The sequence below is a fragment of the Schistocerca piceifrons genome, chromosome 3 (genome assembly GCF_021461385.2).
Source record: "Schistocerca piceifrons isolate TAMUIC-IGC-003096 chromosome 3, iqSchPice1.1, whole genome shotgun sequence".
In the NCBI taxonomy this organism is placed as follows: Eukaryota; Metazoa; Arthropoda; class Insecta; order Orthoptera; family Acrididae; genus Schistocerca; species Schistocerca piceifrons.
This window is the reverse complement of record NC_060140.1, coordinates 393,683,074-393,703,627: the sequence shown is the minus strand read 5'-3', so window position 1 is coordinate 393,703,627 and position 20,554 is coordinate 393,683,074. Positions and strand designations below refer to the sequence as shown.

At 42.7% G+C, this 20,554-nt stretch overlaps 1 non-coding gene across 1 annotated transcript; it reads right to left on the bottom strand.

Annotated features, from left to right (window-relative positions):
• Nucleotides 1-1,087: 1,087 nt before the first annotated feature.
• Trnat-agu lies at nt 1,088-1,160 on the bottom strand. Its single transcript has one exon. It is a non-coding gene; the product is annotated as a tRNA-Thr (tRNA).
• Between the last annotated feature and the right edge of the window lie 19,394 nt (nt 1,161-20,554).

The window sequence follows — 20,554 nt, the reverse complement described above, 5'->3', positions numbered from 1 at the left end:
GCGCGGGCAGTGGGGATTCGGGATCTGATCTTCGTCGGAGTCGGATGCTCTGCCGACTTAGTCGCACTTTTTTCGGAAGAACTTAGAATTCTCGGACAGCCTTCGAGGCCAGGGGTTGAAACAGAGTTGCTGTACACCAGAAGTCGGCGTCTACATCAACAGAAAGCTGCCTACCGAACACCTGCTACAAATTTCAGGATTGGTAAAGTATTTTGCGGCTCCGGCATTGTAGGACCTATCAATTTTATACTGAAGTCCTCAGCAGCACGCGCGCTCGCTTTGCACAAGTCCTCCTTGCTTGTTTCTCTATGTGATCTCATGTGAGGCCTCATTACTAATCGCGATACTGTAATATAGTCGAGAGAGTAATATTTGACTGATTAGGACCTCCAGTCATTATCGTCAAGCTATTGCATAACAGAGAGTAGGAATCCTTGTTCTCGAGCCAACTCTTATTCACATAATAGTTCAGAATACCCTATCCTTTAACCTACTGCTTGTGTCGATAATCATGTGCCTTTAAGTTCTGATGTATAATAAATATCATTGTAATATTTAAGCCGCATATCATTTCGTAGATATATGCAGAATCCCATATTCTTTTGTTTATTGTGATATAGTTCTCTTTTTCTTCTCTCTGGGTAGACTACGATTTTTATTAAATTATTGTGAGTGTGCACCACTAGCAGGGTCCACCATCATTTCCCTTCGTTACCGTTGTGTGCATAATTAATCAGGTGGTAGGTAAGGAGGGGGTCGAGTGCATGTCTCGTTATCATGCAAAATTCGTTATAATTAAAGAGGTACAAACTCTTCTCCAGCCCGGCACATCGCAGTACTGGGTCTCAGCATTTTCGTTGCATGTATATATTCCTTTGTCACTCAGATTTAAGAGAGAAGTTAGAGCCTAATGTTTCAGGTTGAAACAGTCGTGACTCACATATGTGTGGCGACTGCTGTTTCGAACATGTCCGAAGGAAGAGACACCATTTTGATCCAGCAGTCACTGTGAGTTAAGACACAAAGATGTTACAAGGATTGGCGGCGAGTGTGCTCCGATTTAAATCAATGTAGAAAGTTGAGAATTTGTGCCGGAATGGGATTCGAACCCGCGTCTCCTGCTTACTAGGCAGATGCACTGGCCACTGCGCCATCCGGACACAGTTGTCATCGCAACTCCATGGGCTACGCAACCACACACGCCATCTGATCCAAATTCTCAACTTATCCACACACTACTAATGTAGTGCCCCCTTACCCATCATCCTCATTACTCGTGGCATTTTGCCGATTCGCGTAAGAGTTGGAGCCTGGTGTGCATTCGCACCGAAGAGATTATTGCCCTTCCTCGACTTAATTATGTATACATTATGACTTGTCCGAAACAACAGACAACGCAAATTCAGGTGAACCAGAACTCTACTGACAATCTTTCAGAGGCTGATCGGGGATACCTTCCGATTATCTTGGTACAGGGGACCCACAATTTCCTGCGGCTTGTTGTGCTTCGTTTGGTGTGTTGCCACCGTTAGATTTGTATTTTGTATTGCAATGAAAACAGTGCACAATGGTGCAGATGTCGACCGTATGCGCTGTGTGTCTCGTTTCCTTTCGCTCAGATACCTGTTGTTGACAACACTATTGCCCTCCTTACCTCTTTGTGTGCAAAGTTGCCTTCAGTACTGTTCGGTTCTGTACAGGGTTTTGTTGGATGGTTGGTTGATTTTTTCTCTGCCTCGTGATAACTTGGTGTTGTGTGATGTCCTTAGGTTAGTTAGGTTTAAGTATTTCTAAGTTCTAGGGGACTGATGACCTCAGATGTTAAGCCCCATAGTGCTCAGAGCCATTTGAACCATTTTGAGGGAGGGATCCAAACAGCGTGCTCATCGGTCCAATCGGATTAGGGAAGGAAGGGAAAGGAAGTCGGCCGTGCCCTTTCAAAGGAACTGTCCCGGAATTTACCCAAAGCGGTTTAGAGAAATAACGGAAAACCTAAATCAGGATGCCCGAATACGAGTCCAGTGTGCTAACCACTGCGCTAGTTGGGTTTTTGTTGTCCGGCAGGGTCAGTACTGCGTTAACAATGATACACAGCAGTTGTATGGATAGGTTTACTGAAGAAGAGTTTCAAGTTTGAAGCATTGCTTCTTTAGGTATTTAACTGACAGAACTTTGCGCAGGTCTGTTGCACACCTACTACTTTCTTTTTGTCCAGTCTGTTGTGATGCTAATTAAAACAGGTTCCCGCATATCAGTCCACTGAATGCAATGGAAGAGCTGCACAACGAGGCAGTACTGAGATATTCCCGCACCGACATCAACCGCATAACATTATTTATATGGCTGAGGGTATTCTATTGTACTGTATGTATTGTAACTTGGGGACTAGAAACGACGGAGAGGCTCCCTCCCCGCCATAGCGGCAGTGGTCCACAACCCCACGACGACTACCGCAGTCTACTCCACTCCTCCGCCGCCCCAAACCGAACCACGCTTTCAGGGTTATTGTGCGGTTCGACCCCCGTTGGACCCCCCCCCCCCCCCCCCCCCCCCCCCCAGGGAACGTCTCACATCAAACGAGTGTAACCCTATGTTTGCGTGGTAGAGTAATATTGGTGTACGCGTACGCGGAGAACTTGTTTGCGCAGCAATCACCGACACAGTGTAGCTGAGGCGGAATAAGGGGAACCAGCCCGCATTCGCCGAGGCAGATGGAAAACCGCCTAAAAACCATCCACAGATGGCCGGCTCACCGGACCTCGCCACAAGTCCGCCGGGCGGATTCGTGACGGAGACCAGGCGCTCCTTTCCAGTCCGGAAAGCCGTGCGTTGGACCGCATTGCTATGTCTGAGGGTTCTTGTATTACTCTATATTGGTGATTGCGTAGCACAGGTTTCCTCATTGTCGTGAAGTTATTTTCGCAGAAAGAAATGTGATTGTCGAAACAAACCGAATAAATCATACAGTCCTGGCTATTAAAATTGCTACACCACGAAGATAACGTGCTACAGACGCAAAATTTAACGACAGGAAGAAGATGCTATGATATGCAAATGATTAGCCTTTCAGAGCATTCACACAAGGTTGGCGCCGGTGGCGACACCTACAACGTGCTGACATCGTGAAAGTTTCCAACAGCTTTCTCATACACAAACAGCAGTTGACCGCCGTTGCCTGCTGATACGTTGTTGTGATGGCTCATGTAAGGAGGAGAAATGCGTACCATCACGTTTCCGACGTTCATAAAGGTCGGATTGTAGCCTATCGCGATTGCGGTTTATCGTATCGCGACATTGCTGCTCGCGTTGGTCGAGATCCAATGACTGTTAGCAGAATATGGAATCGGTGGGTTCAGGAGGGTAATACGGAACGCCGTGCTGGATCCCAATGACTGTTAGCAGAATATGGAATCGGTGGGTTCAGGAGGGTAATACGGAACGCCGTGCTGGATGCCAACGGCCTCGTATCACTAGCAGTCGAGAAGACAGTCATCTTATCCGCATGGCTTTAACGGATCGCGCAGCCACCTCTCGATCCCTGAGTCAACATATGGGGACGTTTGTAAGACAACAACCATCTGCACGAACAGTTCGACGGCGTTTGCAGCAGCATGGACTATCAGCTCGGAGACCATGGCTGCGGTTACCCTTGACGCTGCTTCACAGACAGGAGCGCTTGCGATGGTGTACTCAACGACGAACCTGGGTGCACGAATGGCAAAACGTCATTTTTTCGGATTAATCCAGGTTATGTTTACAGCATCATGATGGTCGCGTCCGTGTTTGGCGACATCGTGGTGAACGCACATTGGAAGCGTGTATTCGTCAACGCCATACTGGCGTATCACCCGGCATGATAGTATGGGGTGCCATTGGTTACACGTCTCGGTCACCTCTTGTTCGCATTGACTTCATTTTGAACAGTGGACGTTACGTTTCAGATGTGTTATGACCCGTGGCTGTACCCTTATTTGATTCCTGCGAAACCCTACATTTCAGCAGAATACTGCACGACCGCATGTTGCAGGTCCTGTACGGGCCTTTCTGGATACAGAAAATGTTCGACTCCTACCCTGGCCAGCACATTCTCCAGATCTCTGACCAATTGAAAACGTCTGGTCAATGGTGGCCGAGCAACTGGATAGTCACAATACGCCAGTCACTACTCGTGATGAAGTGTGGTAACGTGTTGAAGCTGCATGGGCAGCTGTACCTGTACATCCATCCAAGCGCTGTTTGACTCAATGTACAGGCGTATCAAGGCCGGTATTATGGCCAGAGGTGGTTGTTCTTGGTACTGATTTCCCAGGATTTATGTACCCAGATTGCGTGAAAATGTAATCACATGTCAGTTCTAGTATAATATATTTGTACAATGAATACCCGTTTACCATCTGCATTTCTTCTTGGTGTAGCAATTTTAATGGCCAGTAGTGTAATTACATTACTGCTCTGTAACGAGCCCCCAGAGACCGTAGGTCCCTGATAGCAAAATACGCAGAAGGCATCCGTGAACGATCACTGCAAGTTTGTCGGTGAAGTAATAGTTCACCCCATACATATAATTAAGGCGAGAACGGCAATCATCTCTTCAGTGCAGATGCACACTACTCTGAATTCTTACGGGGATCGGCGAAATGCCGCGAGTAATGAGGATAATGGGAAAGGGGCATTTCATTAGCAGTGTGTGGAAAGCTGAGAATTTGGGTCTGATGGGAAGCGCGCTAGAGTTGTCCGAGCAGTTGCGATGACCACTGTGTCCATATGGCACAGTGGTCAGTACATCTGCCTAGTAAGAAGAACACCATTGTTCGAATCCTCGTCCGGCATAAATTTTCAACTTTCCCCATTGATTTAAATCAATGCCCACTCCCAGGCAATGTCTGTAATATCTCTGTGTCTTAAATCATGACTCAGTCCAGCCATTTCATGTGCGGTGACTGGCGAAGCCGCCGAAGGGGTGAGCTTCGACAAATGAAATCCTGCTTTGAGTGACAACCTGAATTCCTGAACGTAACCGCAGACGCTGCGCAGAGTAAGTAGATAAAGTAGTAGACCACAAAAGTAGTAACACCCTTACAGTATATAACAAGTCACATGTCTACTGAAGAAACTAAACTTTTAATCTCGTGCTCAGGTTTGAAGCATTGTTTATTTAGGTGTTTAGTTAACAGAGCTTGTACAGAGGACTGCTGCATACCTACTAACTTCCTTTTGTCCAGTCGGTTTTGATGCTAATTAAAACAACATTAAGCAGCCACAACTCCCAGAGTCCCATAACTGCTACAAGGTTATGATTTTCTCCTTATTGTAACACATATCCAGTAAATAAAATACTTGAATTTTTATTTTGACCTCAAGTGTAACAAAAGTAAGTAAATAAGAGGATATAAAAAGGTACTGTGGGTTATGTTAAAGCAACTGCAGAAGACACTGTGGCTCCATGTAATTTAACCTGAGAAACTCTATCACTAAATAATGTTTTTATCTAAGTATAGTATATTATGAAACAGTGAGACCTGAAGGATCGGTGCTGAATAGGGTTGTGACAAATCTTGGCATTGCTGCCAACTGCCACTCAAGTCGGAAGATCAAATCCCGTTAACCATGTCATGTTGTTCTGGGAAACGATGATATAAAACTGGGTTCACTTCCCCTTCGTAAAGCCGAGTGAGAAACAGGAGAACTCAAATACCAATTGCACAGTTCGAGTCACATCAAAAAACTCGGAAGCGGCTGCTATTCCGACGACACTATTTTTTTCAGTCCATTATCCGAAAATGTGTCAAAGAAATACCCGTTTTCATTGATTTCATCTGAAAACGAGGATATGAGAACGGGATTATTGTTGGAGCGAAAGAGTACTCTCTACACAGTCTGACAAACTCGCTGTCAGTTAATGGAGATGCTCTTCCAGGAATATTTTGCCAAACTTGTCTTGCTATTGGGGGACAGTTTCCTTCAATGAAGTACTTACCCCTATAGAGAATCAACATCATCGCCAGAATTGTGCACCTCAGTTACTTCTCTCTGAAAACACATCACTGCACTTTGTATTGCAATTCACGTACAAAATTTCTGTTGTAGTATTTCGGCGCAAGAGTCCTAAACTCAAATCCATTGAAGAAAAGTTTCAAAGTTTTCTGTGTCCAACGGCTCCATCTGGAGTAATGGCTTCATAGGTAATTGTTATCATGACACTTTCCTGAATTTCATGAACTTCAATTTACATCTCATCTGTCAAGAAAGAAAATTATAACCGTCTTTTGCACAGCCAAATAACAAAAGCGATTTCTCTTTAACCACTCCGCAATACAGACAAAACAATTCGATAACCAATGGCACTATTTAATGCAAAAACATTACAGTTCGAGCACGTGTTGAAATACAATGAACAACTCACAGCTGAATAGTGCTTCCTTGCATGTATGTTACGCGTGAGGTATGACGTCATTGTCACAGCGCCATCATTATCTCCGGATTAGACGAGCCTTGCGTAAGGCTTTGATGCAGTGTCGCTGAATGTTTTTGTTACATGAAAGCTCGTTAAAATGTAAATCATGTTATATATGTTCCTGAGTGGAGTAGATGTTAGCAATAGTAGATACAAGCCCATACCTTGTAGAAGTGTTATGGCCTCCAATAAGTGGGCTAATGAAATTTCGTCATCTATGTGTACCGATCTGTTAGGATATAGAGGCATATATCACTAGAGGAAAGACAGCTACTACCTACAGGAAAAGTAATGAGCCCTTTGGAGGAAAGAGAAGCAGCCGTGTGAATTTCAAGAGCTCAAATGGAAAACAAGTACTAAGCAAAGATGAGAAAGCTGAAAGGTGGAAAGATTATACAGAGGATCTACGCAAGGGAGATGTACTTGACAGCAATGTTACGGAAATGGGAAAGGGCATAGATGAAGATGAGACGGGAGATTGATGCTGCGAGAAGAATTTGACAGAGCACTGAAAGACCTAAGTCGAAACAAGGCTTCGGAATTAGACGACATTCCGTCAGACCTATTGATAACCTTGGGAGAGCGAGCAATGACGAAACTCTTTCACCTTGTTTGCAAGTTGTATGAGACAGGCGTACGCTCAGACTTGAATAAATGTAGTAATTCCAGTTACAAAGAAAGTAAGTGTTGACAAGTGTGAATATTAGCGAACTATCAGTTTCATTAGTCATGGTTGCAAAATATTAACACGATTTCTTTACAGAAGAATGTAAAAACTGGTAGAAGCCTACTCTGCAAAAGATCAGTTTGGATTTCGGAGAATTGGAGGGACACGTGAGACAATACTGATTCTACGACTTATCTTTTACGATAAGTTAAGGAAAGGTAAACTTACCTTTATGGAATTCGTAGACTTAGAGAAATCTTTTAACAATACTGACTGGAATATTTTCTTTGAAATTCTGAAGGAAGCAGGGGTAAAACACAAGTAGCAAAAGCCTATGTACTACTTGTACAGAAACCAGACAGCACTGATAAGAGTCGAAGAGCATGAAAAGGAAACAGTGATTGAGAAAGGAGTGATACAGTGTTGTAGCCGGTCCCCGACGCTTTTCGCCCTGTACACTGGGCAAGCAGTAAAGGAAACCAAAGAAATGCTTGAAACTGAAATTAATGTTACGGGAGAAGAGATAAAAACCTTGAGGTTTGTCCATGACATTGTAATTCTGTCAGAGCCAGCTAGGGACTTTAAAGAGCAGCTGAACGGAATGGACAGCGCCTTGAAAGGTGCGATTAAGATGAACATCAGCAAAAGCAAAATAAGGATAATGCAATGTAGTCGAATTAAACGACGAGATGCTGAGGAAATTAGATTAGGAAACATGACACCTCAAGTAGTTGATGGAGGTGCCCTGTCCTGCTGAGGAAGCACATCACTTCCCTGTAGAAGAAATAGCAGTAGCCTGTGTAATTTAGTGAGCACTGGTTACTTTACTCTGCAGAAACATCAAATGTGACCTCAGGTTGTAACTTATTTATTTATTTATTTAATCATATGGTTATTTTATACAATATACAGTTGATATAAGGCAAACGATTTTATACAAGATACATATGATATTAGACAAGATTAAACCTTAAAGTCCGTGTTTTTCAACTAGTTAATTAAGCTGGGTGTGAGAGTGAACAAGTCATCAGGAATTCCAGGGTATGAATTAAGTGGACAGCGTTGGACTAAATGTTCAATTGTCAGCTCTTCTTGATTACATTCACACGTTGGTGAACTGATCCAGCCCCATTTGTACCTGAAGTACCTACAATAACCATGTCCAGTCCTTAACCTGTTGAGGCGGCACCAAAGGTTCCTCGGTAGGTCAAAACCTTTTGGCTTCTTTGTGGGATCAAGGAGATGAGCTCTTGTTCCCAATGTTTTTGTTGACCATTCATGCTTCCAGTTTTCATTTAGCTCAAAACCAATCGCGATGAGTTTCCTGCAGTAACTCTTGCTGGTCTTCTTGATCGCAATCGTTGCTGTGGCGGATGACAGAATTCCTGGTGCAGTGGTAGAGAGGGTGATGCAGAGATTTTCTTGGCCTCCCTCAGTAGAACTTGTTTCCGCCTTAAGTGAGGTGGAGGGATGTGACTCAGTACAGGTAACCAGTGGCATGGGGTTGATTTGATGGAACCATTAATGCAGCGCATTGTGTCGTTGTAACTACTGGCCCACCACACCTTGAAGTTTGGGATGGGACCTGCGTTTCGTGGGTGAATTCACTCTGTAATAGGCAGCTCACCAGGTCTACGTCATACACAGGTACGTCAATCACTCACATAGATACAGAACCCAATCTCATCACTGAAAACAACGGAGTACCATTCCACTCTGCAGTCAACTCTTTTACGACACCAGAGTAGCCATGACGAGGTATCAGTTGTGGCTTGGCCAGAGGCGTACGTAATCTGATTCCTGCTGCAAACAGATTCTTTCCAATGAGGATGATACAGTAAGTGTAACAAGTGCCGGGATTTTGTCCCTGAAAGACGTTCGGTCGATCACAGTTGTTCCCATGTCTGTACTGCGCGGACATCCAGAACCTGGTCTAGATGTGTGGGAGTATTTCCCACGCCACTGTTAAAACCAGCGACACACCACCCATGCATTGTGCCCAGCACTTGCAGAAATCCGTCGGTACGTCCATCCAGCTTCCCACAAGCACACAATGCGAATCCGTTCAAATGGCTGAAGTTTGAGTACGTACTCGTCCAAGGGGGCATGATCGTACCATAGAACGAATGATGCAGACACTGTTCGCCTCTAAACTCAGCACAGTTATTGCCGGCAGATTCAAAACAGAGGGTGTGCAGACAGGCCTCTTGAGCGCCGTGTGGTCGCCGCTGACCGTGAAGAATGAATGAATAACACCACAACCCATCAGAATGCACATATTATACTCTAGTGCCACTGAGCACAGTCCTCGAATGCCTTCCATTTTTTCCGCCACTGTATATCAGGAATGACTTTATTTCTCTTGTTCACCGTTAGAGGTGGCAACAACACAGTAATAAGAGTCGTTTTACGTTCTACGTTCCAACGGATGCAGCTCAGTTACAAATGTTCGACGCCATTTTCGTCGAGAGTGTGATAAGCACCTCCTACAGCTCAGTGCATGCTATGATGGTTGCTGGTTAACATAAAAGTTTTATGGATATGGAACCACGCCATAATATACAAAACTGTACTGAAGAAATCAACAGTGGCCTTGTTTTGGATCTTTATGGTAAGTGAGACTGGCCGCGGAAGCCTACGCATTATGAAGTTGCTGTTGATGTGAGGGAAAATCGCCCAGTCGCCCAGTGTGTTCTTGCTACCAGCAGCAGAGTCCTCAGGATACAGCTCGTCTTACCATTCGATAGTTACCCGCTCCTCATGTGTTCGACTTGTTTATGCGGAAACGTTTGTTTTTTAGCACATGTTGGAATAAATTACGACAAGCGCTTCGTGATAGTAATACACAACAACGGTTAGAGTTTGTGACCTCGAGCTGGGCGTGGAGACGTCACACAATTTTTGCTGTGAATGAAGCATCTGAATGCTACTGTTAATTCAGCTCCAACAGCCACGGTAGCAGAAAAATTCTGTTTAAATTCTATGTTTCCTTAACGGTGGCCCATTTGCACGCTTGCAAATACACTCTTGTTCGATAGGGCAAAACAGTAACAGAGATGTGCAAACACAATAAGAAATAGCAAGTAACATGTATTAAAATTATGTTTACAAAATAGCAGTTAACTTTGGTACAACGTGATGCGTGGTACCTGACGTCCGGAACCTGACATAATAACATCTAAATAACTTTGCTTCTTCTTGACAGTCTAAGATTTGTTGCTATAACTGCCTAATATTGCAATCACTATGGGTAGTTTCAAGAGTTCTGTAAACAGCGACTGCTAAGTCGGAAGGTGGTCTTCAAAGTACTGTAATGCGTTGACTGCAGGCGCTCAACAGTACTGAGTAACTGCCAGTGCGGGAACTGCATGAGTGCCCATGGCGCCTTGTGTTTTAAGCCTGTCGCCAGAAGAACATCCATTTCCTCCCATACGAAGCTGGAGCAAAGTGATCCGCAGCTGATAGCGTTCCCTATTGTCTGCTAGTTAGGTACTTGTCCCACAGATCACTTGAAAGATTCTTTTGCCGAAAATATTGGGAACGAGGCAGTTTACAGGACATGTGTACATGATTAGTGTTAGCAATAAGAACACATTATATTAGTTCTGTTGATGAAAGAAGATTTAAAATTTCTTTTTTTACTGAGTACCAGTTTTTAAGTAGATATTCGTAAATGGAATACAAGGAGTTGTCCACGAGAAATGCTTTCAGGTTAGATTTAACCCTCTGAGTTACATGAAACCAAACATAATTTTAAATTCTTTCACAAAATTACCCTTTATCATCACAGCACACGAGTACAAGAAGAAATTGACAAAAAGTAGACATTCCATTGTTTTAAGGAGGTGCTTTAATTTCGGAATATGATTTTAAAATTTGTCACAAAATTAGCCTTTGTTATCATAGTTAGCAACGAATAACAGGAGAAATTGGCAAAAATTAAAAATAAATTATTTTAACCTTTTCAGACTCTGGCTACAATTCTCTGCATTAATAATTAGTCTGTATCAGCTGCAACAGAAGTAGTTCTCGTCAATGGAAACCTCACTTGCACACATGAGAATGTTTAATCTTTTCGTCATGCCCAAGTGCTCCCATCTGTTGTGCAACATTGTAAAGAAGCAGCAGCTTGTGACCGCAAGCATTCACGGAAATTTGTTGGTTTGTTATGCTCCACTGCATAGCTGCAGACTATTAATTTTATTTTGCATGGTAATCACTGACTTGTCAGTTTATTTAGTACAACAGTGAATATTTCGAAAGTATTTATTTTAGTCTATAAAAAGAAGCCAAACGTTCAAAGTATGAGCTGAAAACGAGTACATATATTTGTACAAATTATGTACCTAAAATCATTAAACAATCACCCAAGAGCATTGGAGCACAAAGAAAAACTTTCCTTCCTCCGGAAAATATTCAGGTCTGAAAGGGTTAAAGAGGTGGTTTCACTTTGGAAGCACCAGAACATACAATTTTCAAGCATCAATCATTTCATGCGATTTATTTGAAAACAAATTAGCATTTTTCCGAGACACGATCCCACATCTAGAAACTTCCATGAAGTCATAATGCCTAAAACAAATTATAGTCCTAAACAACAGACAAAACTGGGCCTAAAGTTTATTAAATTTTGTATCCTAATTAGACACTGGCAAAGTGGTGTCACTTCGAAACCACTCCCAAAAACGTAGTACAAAGTCAAATTTACGTTACAATAACTCTAGATGTAATTACTTCGCTTTAAACATCTCCTCAATATGATCACTATATAGGAAAAAAAACGCATGTCACAATCTCCCACAATCACGTAGCGGTCTCCGAGCGGACTGTTGCTTTGATGACTGTAAGGGACAACAGTACACCAGTATACCATTAGGTGTCGTTGCCATGAGATAGTATCGGTAGTTTCATGCTGAGTGCACTGGTACTTCAAAACTAGTTAGTAAAATGGTGGTTAAGGTAGAACCTACTGGTGCTCAAAGTGTTAAAACTACCTTTGCTACCCGTTAGAGATTTTGTGGTATTGGAGAAACGTTCAAAAATTTTGGTTGCTGCGTATTGAACATTTTGAATCAATAACAGTTATAATAATGGATAATAAAGGTCATTTTTTCCCTCTAGTGTTGTAGGTATGGCCATCAGTGTTCTTCTCAAATTGTGATCGATTTTCACAGGCCAACGAAAGATTATTTTAGAAAAACTGTTTTTACTTTGATAGCTGATCTTTATATATTTTTATGAGTTGAATCCAAATCTAGCCTTAGTTTGTTTGTATCACCCATAGTTTTCGAGCAATATGCTTTTTATTATATAATATAAAAATCCTATGCTATGCGGTAAACAGGGAACTTAATGAAACGCTTTGTTACGACATAAGGGTGGTTTGTATTTGCAGTAAGCTACTAGAAACAATGATATGTGTTAATAGAAGTTTCACTTGTGAGATGGAATTGGTTCGTATTTTCTTTCTCTGTTTTCTTTGAAGCTTCTTGTGTAGCTTTTTGTACGATGAGTCGCTTGCTGAACTTTTCGACCAAGTGACCAACAGTAGTCTCCCATAATGATGGTGTTCCAGCAAACTTGGTAGCGTTTGTTCATCGCTTTAATGTCCTGGTGAAAACACTCTCCTTGCTACTTACCAACATCTCCCATATTGTCCGGGAAGTAATCAAGGTGACTGTTCAAAATTGAACTTCCAGGATCATTAAACATCCTGAAGTTTTAAACTTCTTTAACATTGTCGCTATAATAGGAACATATTCTGGGTCTTTTTCATATTCTAAGAACAGTGTAAGGACCTGCTTCAATGATACCCATGCTTCCCTCTCATGTAAGGTCGTTGTGGATTCAAAGTTAATATCAATCACCAATTTCTAATGTCAGGTCCGACAAAGACGCCTTCTTGTGGTTCAGCTTCTGAAAAAATGCTTCAAATGGCTCTGAGCACTATGGGACTCAATTTATGAGGTAATCAGTCCCCTATAACTTAGAACTACTTAAACCTAACTAACCTAAGGACATCACACACATCCATGCCAGAGGCAAGATTCGAACCTGCGACCGTAGCCGTCTCGCGGTTCCAGGCTGTAGCGCCTAGAACAGCACGGCCACTCCGGCCAGCTCAGCTTCTGAAAGGTGTGGAAACTTGTGACATAAATACTTGAAACATGCTCCATCTTTAGGCAAAGCCTTCAAAAACTGTTTCACTAGGCCTATATTTATATGTAAAGGTGGTAGGAGTACGTATTTTGGGCCTACAAGGTTTTTGCGTAGAATGTTCTTCTCGCCAGGTTTTAAAGCCTTCCTCACAAGCCATTCCTTTCTGCACCACTGTTGATCTCTAGCCCTACTGTCCCATTCATACAAGAAACATAGAAATCTGATAAGGCCACCTTGCTGACCAAGGATCATGCATGTTACTTTTAGATCGCCACATATCATGCAACCATGAGTAGAATAGCCTATTTTATTTTGCTCTATTTCTAGGTTTTCGTAGCTTTCTTTCACATGTACAGAATGTCCAACAGGTATAGATGCATACATGTTAACATTGTGTGATAAAACAGCCTTTAAACTAGTTTTGGATGAATCAATAAACAGCCTCCAGTCTTCCTTTTTGTATTCAATACCAAACTCATTCATCAGACCGGGAATGTCTGAGCAGTACACTAAATCACCTTCATGTTGATAAAATTTGGAAAATTGCTGCTCTCTCTTTCTATGCATGTATATGCTGGTTCCAATAACTTCTTTTCTGTTAATCTAGAGCCAAGCAATTCAGCTTTTTCTTTCGTTAAGCCCAGGTTCATAACCAAATCGTTAAGCTCTGTCTGAGTAAAGAATTTGGGCTCTAGACTTTCTGTATTACAACGGAATTCATCATCATCTGGTTCATTTAAATCACATTGTACATCAGAAAATACTTCTGTTGGAATAGAATTTAAATTACATGGTGGTTCAGGAACCGGCAAATATACGCCATGCTCTACTAGTCGGATGGCGGACGGAAGGTTAGGGTAGCTTATTACCTTCTTGTTTTTCGAATTATGACCAGTAATATCAACACTGCAAAGATAGCAATCATTGGAATGATTTCTTGGCTCCCTCCATGTCATAGGAACAGCAAATCTAAAGGCTTTTTTCTCCATATTGGACCATTTTCTCAGATCTTTAACACAAATACAACATACCTTATGTGGCGTCCTAGATTTATCTTAATCGCCAAATTTAGTGAAAAAGTATGATAGATAAACCTTTTTAAGAAAGTCTGTAATGTTTCTCTGGTGTTTCTTAATCACAAATCCACCACAAATATAACAAAAACTGTCATCAGAGTTTTTACAACCGTTATTGCACATTGTACTGAGCAAATGCACAGGAACTGGGGAAGTGAGGTTAGGTTTGCAGTAAACACCATCTGTTAACACAAAAATAGAATCGACCTTTTTTTGACAGCAAATGTTTTTCAGCATTGCTACCAACGTCATCTACATTCATTACACCTCCTATTTGAATTATTTTAACTATATAAAAGCTGTTAAATTCTTTAGAAAGTCGCTTAATTTAAAAAATTTAACCGTAAAATGTGAAGAAATTGTGGGTGATACAGTTTTTTCAGTATCATATTTGGATTTCCCACCCTAAGTAACATAAGAATAAGGTATTTTCAGAAAAAACTTTTTCTATCGTTGGCATGTGTTATTTATGACGAATTTAATTTTGATTGTTTGTATTGTGACACCGCAGTTAAAATTCGTAACTCCTTGAAGAGGTGACTACGTGACGGCCGTGGGTGAACACCACGTACCATACTTACAGCTTGCTTTCGTGCTATCAATATTTTCCTTCTAAATAACGAGTTACACCAGAAAATTATTCCGTATGATATTATTGAGTGGAAACATGCAAAATATGTAAGAAGGTTGATTCGTTTATTTCCAAGAGAAGCAATTATATGAGGAGTAAAAGTCATCGAACGAAGTTGTTTAAGAAGCTCAGTGACATGCTGCTTCCAGCTCAAGTTTTCATCAATGCACATCCAAAAATTCGGAGTATTTTACAGTATTTTCCGACTCCTATTCATACGCTTCATGAATTGTTAGTATGAGTAGTTATTGTACAGAACTGAAATGGTATTTTTTGAGACAGTACACCTCGAATGCCTATGAAAACTTTTACAGCAAACGTCAGTGGGCGCTCGACATCTGTAGTAACGCTAGCAGCTCAGTCGGCGAATGTTACGGCAGCCGAGAGAGCGGGTGAGAGGGCCATGTCCAGCTGGACGATCGTAGCGGCTCTGTCAGTTGTTGTTGTTGTGGTCTTCGGTCCTGAGACTGGTTTGATGCAGCTCTCCATGCTATTCTATCCTGTGCAAGCTGCTTCATCTCCCAGTACGTACTTCAGCCTTCATCCTTCTGGATCTGTTTAGTGTATTCATCTCTTGGTCTCCTTCTACGGTTTTTACCCTCTACGCTGCCCTCCAATACTAAATTAGTAATCCCTTGATGCCTCAGAACATGTCCTACCAACCGATCCCTTCTTCTAGTCAAGTTGTGCCACAAACTCCTCTTCTCCCCAATTCTATTCAATACCTCCTCATTAGTTATGTGATCTACCCATCTAATCTTCAGCATTATTCTGTAGCACCACGTTTCGAAAGCTTCTATTCTCTTCTTGTCCAAACTATTTATCGTCCATGTTTCACTTCCATACATGGCTACACTCCATACAAATACTTTCAGAAACGACTTCCTGACACTTAAATCTATACTCGATGTTAACAAATTTCTCTTCTTCAGAAACTCTTTCCTTGCCATTGCCAGTCTACATTTTATATCCTCTCTACTTCGACCATCATCAGTTATTTTGCCCCCCAAATAACAAAACTCCTTTACTACTTTAAGTGTCTCATTTCCTAATCTAATTCCCGCAGCATCACCCGATGTGTGTGATGTCCGTAGGTTAGTTAGGTTTAAGTAGTTCTAAGTTCTAGGGGACTCATGACCTCAGAAGTTAAGTCCCATAGTGCACAGAGCCATTTGAACGATATAGTTTATATACACTCCTGGAAATTGAAATAAGAACACCGTGAATTCAGTGTCCCAGGAAGGGGAAACTTTATTGACACATTCCTGGGGTCAGATACATCACATGATCACACTGACAGAACCACAGGCACATAGACACAGGCAACAGAGCATATAGACACAGGCAACAGAGCATGCACAATGTCGGCACTAGTACAGTGTATATCCACCTTTCGCAGCAATGCAGGCTGCTATTCTCCCATGGAGACGATCGTAGAGATGCTGGATGTAGTCCTGTGGAACGGCTTGCCATGCCATTTCCACCTGGCGCCTCAGTTGGACCAGCGTTCGTGCTGGACGTGCAGACCGCGTGAGACGACGCTTCATCCAGTCCCAAACATGCTCAATGGGGGACAGATCCGGAGATCTTGCTGGCCAGGGTAGTTGACTTACACCTTCTAGAGCACGTTGGGTGGCACGGGATACATGCGGACGTGCATTGTCCTGTTGGAACAGCAAGTTCCCTTGCCGGTCTAGGAATGGTAGAACGATGGGTTCGATGACGGTTTGGATGTACCGTGCACTATTCAGTGTCCCCTCGACGATCACCAGTGGTGTACGGCCAGTGTAGGAGATCGCTCCCCACACGATGATGCCGGGTGTTGGCCCCGTGTGCCTCGGTCGTATGCAGTCCTGATTGTGGCGCTCACCTGCACGGCGCCAAACACGCATACGACCATCATTGGCACCAAGGCAGAAGCGACTCTCATCGCTGAAGACGACACGTCTCCATTCGTCCCTCCATTCACGCCTGTCGCGACACCACTGGAGGCGGGCTACACGATGTTGGGGCGTGAGCGGAAGACGGCCTAACGGTGTGCGGGACCGTAGCCCAGCTTCATGGAGACGGTTGCGAATGGTCCTCGCCGATACCCCAGGAGCAACAGTGTCCCTAATTTGCTGGGAAGTGGCGGTGCGGTCCCCTACGGCATTGCGTAGGATCCTACGGTCTTGGCGTGCATCCGTGCGTCGCTGCGGTCCGGTCCCAGGCCGACGGGCACGTGCACCTTCCGCCGACCACTGGCGACAACATCGATGTACTGTGGAGACCTCACGCCCCACGTGTTGAGCAATTCGGCGGTACGTCCACCCGGCCTCCCGCATGCCCACTATACGCCCTCGCTCATAGTCCGTCAACTGCACATACGGTTCACGTCCACGCTGTCGCGGCATGCTACCAGTGTTAAAGACTGCGATGGAGCTCCGTATGCCACGGCAAACTGGCTGACACTGACGGCGGCGGTGCACAAATGCTGCGCAGCTAACGCCATTCGACGGCCAACACCGCGGTTCCTGGTGTGTCCGCTGTGCCGTGCGTGTGATCATTGCTTGTACAGCCCTCTCGCAGTGTCCGGAGCAAGTATGGTGGGTCTGACACACCGGTGTCAATGTGTTCTTTTTTCCATTTCCAGGAGTGTATGTTTTTGGAAGGCAGACGTGCATGAGTTTGAGTCACGTCCGTGTGAAGATATAAATAACGGCAGCCATTTTCACGTGGGACAGCTAAGATTTCGGCAGGCAGTGGTGCAGAGTTCATGTATATACAGATCGGATGTCTGGGTGGAACTGAAATATTTTCTAAGTCCTAGGTCGTGGACCTGTAAAAGTTTCACGTGCGACGATTGCGAGGAACTCTGAAATATTTTCAGAGTGTGTGGCTGAACTGATTGGTTGGAATTTGTAAATATTTCCCAAAAAAATTTTTCAGTCTGAGGCCTCAGAATAATTTAGGGTTAGGTGACTTAGTCTAAACATCTATGAACTGTTCTGCATGGTAACCGGCAATTAAAACATCGTTCGCAATTACAGAATCTTAAAACGGAAGTGTCCTGAAGCACTAAATATTTTCCATGGATTTTCTAAATGTTACGTGTACCTACATTTGATGGTGGTTGACTTACGTAGATTCTTGCACAGATAAATGTTATTTTGATAACAAACTGTTGTGAATAATGTGAACGAACATTTAGTTTTTCTGCAATAAATTCAGTCTGTGAAAAATGAGAAATGAACATTACTTCACGACAAATTCCTGTGTGTAAGTTTATTAAACATGAGAGTGATTTCCTTTTGGTTAATATGATAGATGCGTTGGCTGGACCCTGGGGAGTAACGTAGCCAGTATTTTAAGATCCATCCATACACCCTTAAGATCGAGTGCATTGTTTTTTTTGCATTAGTTAATTTACAATACGTTTATGTAGTGGTCCTTGTGTTTTATTATGGTATTATTCATTTCAATGCCATGTAATGCCTACATTAAAGGTTATATATGTCTAGTTAATAGTTCTGGTCACCTTCTGGAATAAATGTAGCAGTGTAGTGCTCAATGGATCTTAAGGGTTGTGTTACAAAGTTTAACATCATCTTATTTCACCCGTTTGGTGATCAGTTGCTTGTTTTTAATTAACCTTTGCTATTGTATTTGCTGTTTTACAGCAGGTTTCTAATTTCTTTTTTATATTATTGCCGTTCCTGGTGTGTAAGGCCTTCAGCCGTGATTGAGGTCATTTGCCTTAAAATTCTAATTTGGAATTTGTATTTTAGCAGTAAGCCTTAAAACGTTATTTACTGCCATTTCTGGCGTCTGATGCCTTCTGCTGTTCAAAAAATGGTTCAAATGGTTCTAAGCACTATGAGACTTAACTTCTGAGGTAATGAGTCCCCTAGAATTTAGAACTACTTAAACCCAACTGTAGCGCCTAGAACCGCTCGGCCACAACGGCCGGCCTTCCTTCTGCTGTGTTTGTGGCGATTTGCCTTTAATATTTCTATACCTGCAAATTGTAAATTGTAGCGATTTTTATGCAATTCTTAATTTATTGCCATTCCTTTCGTCTAAGGCCTTCTGCCCAGATCACAGTGTCTTGCTTTTAAAACATTATCTGCTGTACTTGTATTTAATTGTGATTTGCTAAATCGTAACTCGCTAAAACACTATTATTTACATAGTTGTTTATTCCTTCATTACTAACGGTCCCGTCCACAATCGTAACCGAATCCTGCTTTCCCTTGACTACCAGCTTTCAGTCCTACTCTTTTGCTCCACACGTCCTAGAAAATTGTGTGCTGAAACTAGATTGAAGCACCCTATCCACGTCTTTTTCCTCTGAACGTCTCTTAACGAATCGACATTTAAGTCTGCACAAATTACTAGCTGTTGCTTTTTGTCTGACAAGTAGCTCAGTAATGCATGTAGATTTCTCTTAAATAGCTTGAAGTATTCTAGAGTGATCTGTGGACTGTCACATTTATCAGAGAAATATTCTGCAGCAACAACTCAGAAACACATGCTTTCAGATTATAGATTCTGATTAACACAGAAGCTATTTGTTCCAATATCAGTGTGTCCAAGTCTTACAATTGTCGCAACTCCTTCGTTTTCCATGGCAACTCTTCATGAAAATGATGTTAATCTATTACCACTGATATTTAATTTCGCCGCCGCGAGGGATTAGCCGAGCGGTCTGAGGCGCTGCAGTCATGGACTGTGCGGCTGGTCCCGGCGGAGGTTCGAGTCCTCCCTCGGGCATGGGTGTGTGTGTTTGTCCTTAGGATAATTTAGGTTAAGTAGTGTGTAAGCTTCGGGACTGATGACCTTAGCAGTTAAGTCCCATAAGATTTCACACACACATTTAATTTCGCCATCTCTATGATTACCTTGTGTTCACGGTAGCACAAACATCGATCACAGTAGAGTTTTCCACCTCTTCTGGACATACAAGAAGCTCTTCTATCTCATTTTACTGACACACACAATGTTCTTATAAAACTAATTAATTGTACTTTTCCCACAGTGTTCTTATAAAACCAATTAATTGTGCTTTTCTGGAAACTTACATATGTGTCGGTCCACTTTTGCTTCAATATGTTTGAATACGTCTGTCTGTAGCTTGAATCCAACCTAAAAATGTGACGCTGTCATTCCTGTAATCGCATGGATTTTGTCGTGTGGTTGAGGCTTTCTTATACTTTTTGCAAGATGCTTAGCTAAAGTTTCCTTCCTCATCCTACTCAGGTGCAGGTCATAATTTGTGTATCCCTCCCTCCCAACTGCAGCAACACTCACGGGGAAGATTTGAGATTTTACTTCAATTAAAAGCACTTCGCTCTGTTCGTTGTTCACACTGCTAAGAACCATATTAAACAAGGCTGGTCATATCGCTGCAAAACCACCACAAACCACACACGAATGTGTGCCGTTACAACCCCTAGTTCCTCCAGGTGACGTTTAATGCGATATTCGAAATTTCTAACCAGACTTTTTTCTTCTCTTCCTACTACAAGCACCGTATCTTTGCCATCGAAATCCCTGTACAGGGCCCCCATGTTCTCTGTCACCTGGCT